This window comes from Lygodium microphyllum, chromosome 11 (assembly GCF_053477565.2).
Source record: "Lygodium microphyllum isolate KBCC chromosome 11, Lygodium_microphyllum_v1.1.10, whole genome shotgun sequence".
In the NCBI taxonomy this organism is placed as follows: domain Eukaryota; kingdom Viridiplantae; phylum Streptophyta; class Polypodiopsida; order Schizaeales; family Lygodiaceae; genus Lygodium; species Lygodium microphyllum.
In genome coordinates this window covers 30,084,429-30,093,569 of record NC_141145.1, presented here as the reverse complement: position 1 = coordinate 30,093,569, position 9,141 = coordinate 30,084,429, and positions in this window count along the sequence as shown.

Genomic DNA, 9,141 nt, shown 5'->3' with positions numbered 1-9,141 from the left:
CCATGGCGAAGAATATGAACCACTGCTAGAGGACACTCCACGTCCACTAATATTTTGTGACTGCTGCTGTAAATTCTGTGTAGCATTACCATTTTGTGCATCTACATCATCAATCACATTTACTAGTTTATAACAGCTGCTCATCTCATCAAAAACAACATCTCTGCTCACTGTAAACTTACGAGTAGAAGGGTTATAGCATCTATACCCTTTTTGCTGCAGAGAGTAACCAATAAAGATGCACTTCTCAGCTTTTGGATCCAACTTGGATCTCAGCTCATCTGGCACATGTACATAGGCAATGCAACCAAAAATTTTCAAATGAGAAATATCTGGTTTCCTACCAGTATACCTCTCCTCTAAAGTCATCCCATGTATTGTTGTAGTGGGAGTCCTGTTCATTATGTAGACTGCTGTAGCAACTGCTTCAGCCCAATAAAAATCTGGCAAGTCTTTTCCATTGAGCATGGCACGAGATACCTCTCCAATATGCTTGTTTTTCCTTTCTGTAATTCCATTTTGTTGTGGGGTATGACTGCATGAATATTGTTGCTTTATGCCATGCTCCTGCAGGAACCTTGCAAACTCATTTGAGAGGTACTCTCCCCCTCCATCTGACCTTAGGCATTTTATCTGTAGGCCTGTTTCTTTTTTCAACCATAGCTTTAAGAGTTTTGAAATGCCCAAAAACTTCACTTTTCTTTTTCATAAAATACACCCAAAATTTTCTGCTATAGTCATCAATAAAAGTGACAAAATAATGACAGCCTCCAAGAAATGCAGCTTTACTAGTCCACACATCAAAGTGGATTAATTCCAATGGCTTCTCACTCTCTTGAACATGTCTAGGAAATGGTTTTCTTGCCAGTTTTCCAAACTGACAGGCTTCACATACCTTATGCATTTCTGCAACCTTGAATTTGGGCAATCCTGCAACAATATTTTGGGCCTGCATTGATTTAAGTCACTGTACATTAACATGACCAATGCGTTTATGCCAGATATCAATATCTGCAACTACACCGGTCCCATGTGCAAACATTGCTGCACTCAATTCACACATGTCTGCATCCAATGTAAACATTCTGCCCTTCTCCTTTCCTTTTGCTATCAAGCGACCTTTATTTTTCATATCCTCAACAAAGCATCCATGAGGATTAAATCTAACCTGCAAGCCCTGCTCAACCATTTGACCAACAGAAACCAGATTCTTGGTGATATTCGGGACATGAAATACATCGAACAGGTATTTCTTTTTCCCATCCTGCATAGACAAAGGAATTTTTCCAGTCTGCACAATAGGATGTGTAGTATCATCACCAGTCTCCACAAATCCTGGTTTTTCCATTTTCCTTGCATCCTCCATCCATTTTGCATGACCTGTCATGTGGTTTGATGCACCTAAGTCAACATACCATACATCATTGCTTTCTTCTGCACTTGTCACAGAATTGTTCATGTGCTGCACCATAAACAAATGCCCATTTCTGTCATCACCCTGTCTACTAGAAGATGCATAATTCCGTTGTTGCAATTTTCCATTCATGATGTCATTCTGCATTTTATAGCAGTCTTTAGCCATATGACCCATTTTACCACAGTAGTAGCATTCAACATTACTGTTTGCATTTTGGCCTCTTTGCCATCCACCACGACCTCTTTGGCTCCCCCTGCCTCTAGAGTTACCACGTCCTCCTCCATAGGACTGGTTTTCTTGAGTTTGCTACATATTCTGATTTCTACCACGGCCTCCAAATCGGCCTCCTCTACCTCTACCTCTACCTCTTCCAGCATTTGAGTAGAAGACAGCTTCTTTTGAAGTTCCTCCTGAAGAAGATACACCACCATTTCTCTGCTCCTCAGAAATTAGAAGAGCAATCAACTCCTCAAAATCAGGAAATCTTTTACGAACGGAAATGGATGTTCGGAACTGTGCATAATCCTTTCCTAGACCATTCAAGGTCACAAAAACTAAATCATCATCTTCCACTGGCGACCCAATGGAAGCAAGTGCATCTACAATCTTCTTCACCTTCATGTGGTAGTCATTGATGCTCATATTTTCTCTTTGCACATTGTGCAACTCTTGCTTGAGCTGCATTTTCTTGGCTTGCGTATTTGTGCTATACATTTTTGACAAAGTATCCCATGCCTCCTTTGGCGTACTTGCATCTTGAATATGCACAATCATAGAGTCTGAAATGCTGATAGACAGCCAGTACATAACTTTCCTGGCTCTCTCATGCCATGCTTTAAACGCCTGCATTTGCTGTTGATTGGGAACATCAAGAAGAATTGGTTCTTCTTCATTTCCTGCAACAAATTCCCAATATCCTTTTCCCATAAGGAAATTCGTCATTCTAAACTTCCATGCCTGGAAGTTATTCTTTCTAGATTTTCAATTACAATTTGTGAAAGAGAATCAGACGCCATTACAGAACACTGCAAAAAATTTTGTGACTGCAAGAAACACAGCTTTACCCTCACAAGGGCAAGTCTGCAAAACTGGCGAAAGTGGTATTTGACCACACAGTCACTTCCTAGTGACGATTTTGCATAAACAAGAACCAAGGATGATTCTCAAACTCCCAATGTCTCTGCGCACAAGCATACGATGCAATTTCTACAGTAACTTTTCATCGACCTGTAGAACAATGGTCGCACAGCATAAAACATGGCCTTTTCTTGAGTGCATGCAGAAAACTTCCGCCTCCAAACCAGGCCTCGAAATGGCCTCAAATCAAAAAAATAGGGTCGCCACGAACTAGAGTAGATAAGGATAGCTGTCATGTAGCTATTATTAATGGGCGGTGTACCAACCGCGTCTGCCAACTGACAAGTCGGTGACATAAATACACAACGGTCACCCTAGCATATCACGAGTGGAGCTCGATATCTCAACAGCATGTTGATGCGTATACATGCTCAATTGATATCAAGACACTGAGGAATGATATGCCTATGCATTGAAGTGTAGTTGGGCTGATTTTGACTGAGATTTCACTCAGTTTTGACAGAGATTTGACATTGGAATAATAGGGCAGAATGACATTTTGAATGTGTATGCATTATGTCTTACTTCTAGACTTGGTCTGGGGCATTCTATACCATGTATTCATGCTTATGGTTGATGTTACATGCTTAGATTTGATTCCGAAATGCATTTGAGTAGTGATTAGAGATCATTTTTTGGATCAGCTTTACTTACAGGTCTAGTGTTGTACATTCAGGACAGTTTCCTGAATTGCAAGACAACCACTTGTATTGCCAAGAATTTCTAGATTGCACTCCTAAATTGCAAAACATCCACCTGTATTGTTAGGAAATTGGTATTTTTACTTTCATTGAATGCTTTTGAGGCATTTTGGGCAATGAATTGATGTATATTCTTGTTGTACATACTTGGGGATATTCCTAACATACTACTGAGTAGATTTTAGATCTTTCATTGCTTGGCATTAGCTGTCATTTACTGTCATACAATTATTTGGCTGCGAATCATGGCTAGCAATAGTGACAATCATCTTATGCATATCAAATAGTTTGGCAAAAGCAGTGCTATAACATCTTGTTACAAAAGAAGCAAGCAAAACCGATTAAAATAAAGGGAACAAAACCAGTTGATGTAGAGCAAGATGACTAGGATGAGCTTGCATGCTCGACCATTGAGGTATCGATTTTTTATGCCTTGCTGTTTAACATTGAAGGGTTGGATTCTGCTTATGACATTTGGAAGCGACTGGAAGAATTGTATGCCCAAAAGAGTGCTCTAAGCAAAGTCTACTAGTGGCTGAAGAAACTCATGGATTTGCATATGAAAGAGGGTACTACAATGTCTACTCACCTTAGTGAGTTTAACTCCATTTTCAGCTAGTTTTCCACTTTGAAGTTCAATATTGATTATTTAGGACTGCTATGAGCAATTCTAATGCTATGCTTTTGTATGCTCATGTAGAGAGTACTCTACTCATGGAAGAAATGAATCAGTAGAACAATGCATCCAATAAGTCTTCTAGTGCTTTGCATACTAGAGGCAGATCACAACAGAAAGGAGAATCTGATAGCAAGGAATGCAATAAATCACGTGGTAAGGATGTTGAATGCCATGACTGTGGTAAGAAGGGTCACTTCAAACGTGACTATTATAAATGGAAGAAAGAGAAAGGGAAGGGCAAGAAGATGGATGACAACTAGGAAGAGAAAAAAGAGAGTGAGCGTGCTAAGAAGAGCAGTGTAAAGATCAAAGAGGTGAATGTAGTTAGTCATGAGAGCGACAGTGGGAATGATGTACTTTTTGTATCTTCATGTGTCAATGCACATGCTTTGATAGCCAATATGGATGATGACATGCACACTTGGATTTTGGATTCAGGTGCCTTTTTTCATGTCACCCCTCATCATGAGTGGTTTAGAGACTATACAGGAGGTCGACATCCCGAGGGATCCACTAGGGTTTACTGTATGGTACCACGTGAGTAAAAGGGAGGGGGGTTATTTAAGGGAAGGAATGTACATTTTATAAGGTAAGGTCCCATAAATATGGGGTAGATAAGGGGTATTTTCATATATTTCTTGCACGCAGGTGACGTCTCCTTATACTACTAGTGAATCCCTCATGATCGACATGGTGTTGTCCATCTTGGGGGCAATTATGCATGTGACATTGTAGGCATTGGCAGTGTGCAACTACAATTTCAGCATGGATCTGTCTTCACTCTTCAGAATGTAAGGAATGTACCGCAGCTCAAGAAGTGCTTGATTAGTACTAGACAGCTAAATGACGATGGTTTTCATACCACCTTTGCTCATGGGAAATGGAAGATCTTTAAGGGATCTAGGGTTATTACTAGAGGTTGCAATAGTGATACTTTGTATCCACTTCATGTATCTTGGAAGAGATGGTAATTCGTAGGTATGGGTGAGGCTAGATAGAAACTCTTTCTCTTAGTTGTCTCCTGCCCCTCCTTTTCCAAAAGTGCATGGGAGCTCTCTTGAAAATATACCAAGCTTCTCTCTTGGGGGGTCCACCTATAAGAAATCATCTATATAACATATATTCAATAGATATTAAGAAATACTCTTTCTTTACATGCTATAAGGCCTAAATGACTCCTTTTACTTTACTGAACTTATGGATTTTTTTCAAATTGTAATTAAAAAATCCCTTTTGTAAATGTAATCCTATAAATTTTACTAAATATAATACTCTTTCTTTGAATTCATGTGATATTTTACATGTTCTATAAGGTGGACTCCCCAGGGCTTCTCCTCTCTTCTTCACGCTTACATAGAAGCTATGGCAAAATCCACTAATTTTTTTCCATATTCTCCACATTTGCACAAAAGTTTTGCTAAAAATCTAGTGAGATTTTCTTCTCTTCTCAATTGCACGAAAGTTTTACCAAATCCATTGAGCTTATCTCCTCTTCTCCACACTTGTCTAGAAGCTTTGTTAAAAATACACTAAGTTTTTACCCTTTTCTTTTCACTTGTGTGGAAGCTCTCCCAAAATATATCAAGTCTTTTCTATCTTCTCTAAAATTACATAGAATCTTTGCTAAATCCACCTAGCTTTTTTCCTTTCCACAATTGCATTGAAGCTCTAAATGATGCCCCCTAAGAGACATTATGAAGGGAAGAAGGTGATTTAGGAAGGCATTTCTTGAGAATTTGATAAAGACACCTAGTGAAGAATGTAGAAAATGGCATCAAGGATATAGACCATATCATATCATATCTTAACTTAATATATGGGTTTGAGTTATTTAGTTTAGATTTTCTTATTTTTATTTGGATTAAAAATGTTTCTTTAGTTGATTTTGAAGGCATAGTCAAGTGTAGATCTCATATAGCATAGTGTGCACCACACTACATCCAAATGTGGCTTCCATGGTGTTGGAAGGTGCATGAACCAACCCTCCAAGCCAACTGTGTAGTTTAGGTCTAACCTAATGATTGTCAAATAAATAAGGCTACCCATTATCTTTCTATACATAGTTATATCCTCAATCACATCATCTCATATGCACTAAGCTTAGAATTGGCATCCAAATGTATTGAGATTGACTTACAATTAGCCATACCATATCTTTTTAGTATATCCAAAACATATTGTCTCTATGATAACCATATACCCTTTGAAGTCTTGATAATTTCTATATTAAGAAAGTAGTGTAGCTCTCACAAACCCTTTATTTTAAACTCAGTCTTGAGAAAAATCTTCACATGTGCAATCTCTATCTCATTGTCACCCATGATAATCAACTTATCTACATACACTACAAGATACATGCCTCATACCGACGTTCAAAGAGACGAAAATGTTCATTAAAAAAAATTTCCCCGATGTCACTAAACGTGTTGGTATCAGCGTCTCCATAAAACTGTCGCTATATGCGTCGTCGGTATTTTCATCTCTATTTATGTCGTAATTTTTGCTGATTTTGCAACACAAATAACAATGCATAGAGCGACGGTTTGCGACGCATTTTGCGACGCCAATAACGAGCATGTAGTAAATTTGTGATGCTAATAGCAATACTTAGAGATTTTTTTTTTTTTGTGGTGGCAATGTTTATATTCTACAAATGAATTACATGTTACTTGCAGAATGGTCATCAAGATGAGCGCAAAATGTACTTGAACCCATAAGACTAATACATAGAATAAGTACAAGATCACTGATGAAAACTCATGGAATTATGGTAAGATACAAAGAATGATAACAACATAGTACATAGAGAATGCCTGCATAAATCACATGACCAAAAAAGAAGAGGATGTGCACTCCACGAATCCAAGCACGAGCTATAGATCCTCGTCATCTAAAAGTCCCAAAGCAAAGGAGCATCAAATGAACTCTAGAAAATGAACAAGTACACATCAGTCCACCATACATAATACATTTAAAAGAAAAGTAACTAATCATAATAAAAATGATTGACTTATTAGGTTGCCACGTGCATACAATCTATGAGACTATGTCTCTCTGCATATCGAGTCTCCAGGTTGGTGGGATCATGCTTTGTAATGGAGTGTTGCAAAGAAAACATAATACAACTATTAGAAACACGATTGTTAATACATGTGATATTGCAAATAAGAAAGTGAGAAGAATAAAAGAAAAACTTATGAAGTCCTCTAGATAAGTCCTGTGCGGTTGTCACCGCCACTTCCCAGATGATGCACAACCCTTGCCTCCAATCATGCCCTCGTTGCCTCTCCCACTGTTGTTGCAAATGTCCTAGAGAATCTAAAGTCTCCTCCCTGAGTCTCCGACAGTCATCTACATCTAGCCACTCATGATCTTAGGTGTCACTCTTGAGTGCCTTGCATGCATCCCGATCATCTGTGTGATATGTATGCATGCATGCACTCTATCATCCACCTAGTGGAAAACCTCTCTACCGTGGTAGATGCTGAAAACTCCTCGTGCAAGAATGCTACTATATAGTCCTTGATCCCCTCGGGTATATTCTTCCAATGGTCCATGAGGTTGTGTCAAAAAACTAGTTGGCACAACTCTCTTATGCGAGAAATAACCCTCCTTCCCTCATCATTCATGATCATAGCTCCTATCTTGTCATCTACGAGGCATCCATACCCCTTTGGGATATATCTAAGGTGTGTCCTCTCCCACTTACAACTGTGCTCCTGGGCATAACTAGGAAACCCCTGTACATTTGGTATACCCACGGGGATAGTATCTCTCAGAGTAGCACCCATAGGGGTGCCACCTACGGATGGTTGGAGCAAAAGCTTGAGTCACTGGAGTAGATGTTTCTCACATGTGTGACAAATCCTACAGGTGACACGCCTCGACCAGAATGATAAGATGGAGATACTGTATTGGTGCATCTACAACATCTACATGAGCCACCCTCTCTCGAACATGTATGAGAGCGCGGTTAGTACCCCTATCTCGAGCCACCAAGCGTGGGCTCACAATATCCACATCTCCACAACACCCCTCGAACCACTCCCTTCATCATCCAAGCCTAGTTTGGAGTATTGACCTTGTCTACTAGAAATTGAAGCATTAGAGCATATCAAAGTAGATCTAATAAAACGGCCCAATTGTGTCCGAGACAGCTCTTGGTCTGCCATATCTTTGAATTAGGCCATCTGATCTAAGGACATACGTGTGAATATCTCTTGCAACTCCTCATCACTCATCCCCCTCGACTCATCTTGCTCTCCAAATATCATCAAATATAACCTGTAAAGATGGAAAATGATGTTAGCATAATCAATATAAAGATTCAAGTAAAGCACAGTAATATAATTCTGAAAAAAATGATGCTACTTAAAATGCATATTCTAGAGTACCCTTATAAGCGATTCATCAACGAATTGAGTAGGCAGATGCTGCAAGTATGATGTAGCCTATGGTTCCATGTCAATCTCATTGCACAACTTCGTGTACACTAGAAGGTCGATAGATAGGTCGCCACAAAAGGAGGAGTCAACTTCATTCTTAAAGAATTCTTGGCCTCTTGTCTTTCTGTCATCCAAATCTACCTCCTTTACATGCTCCAAGCCATCTTCGACCTCCACCCCGTGAAATATCGACCCCTCCAACTACATACTCTCCTTATCTACAATGGGAACAATACTTTTATCATCCACTCTCGCACTTCAAGGAGCTGAAGGCACAATATACCACCATCGAGGTTGTTGGGGGTTTGGATAGAAAATTACATGTTCAAAATCGCATATAAGAGAGATTCAACATTTGTGATTGTTTTGTGTCATGAAAAAAGAAAAAAAAGGTTCATACATATGTTCACAATGGGCTAGCAAGATAAACATATCACGCAAATTCGTCCATCTTTTCTTAGAATCTTTTTCAAGAAATCCAAATGGATCTCACTGAATGGTTGCCTCGGCTCCTTCCAATACCACTTTGAGCCACTGCACATCAAATATGCTCATGGAGAAGCTACTGTTATTCACTCATATTACACTTTGCAAGTTCCCAATGTCAAGAACCGCGTGGTGGAGGGGGTTGCTCAAGATGTTGCGCCGAACACACACAGAATGCACAAGGAGAAGCTCACTCAAGAGATAAAAAGAGAGATGGAGGTCAAAACGTTTTCTTGCTGATTTCTTCTTCTTCTTCCACACTCTTTACAATCGTAC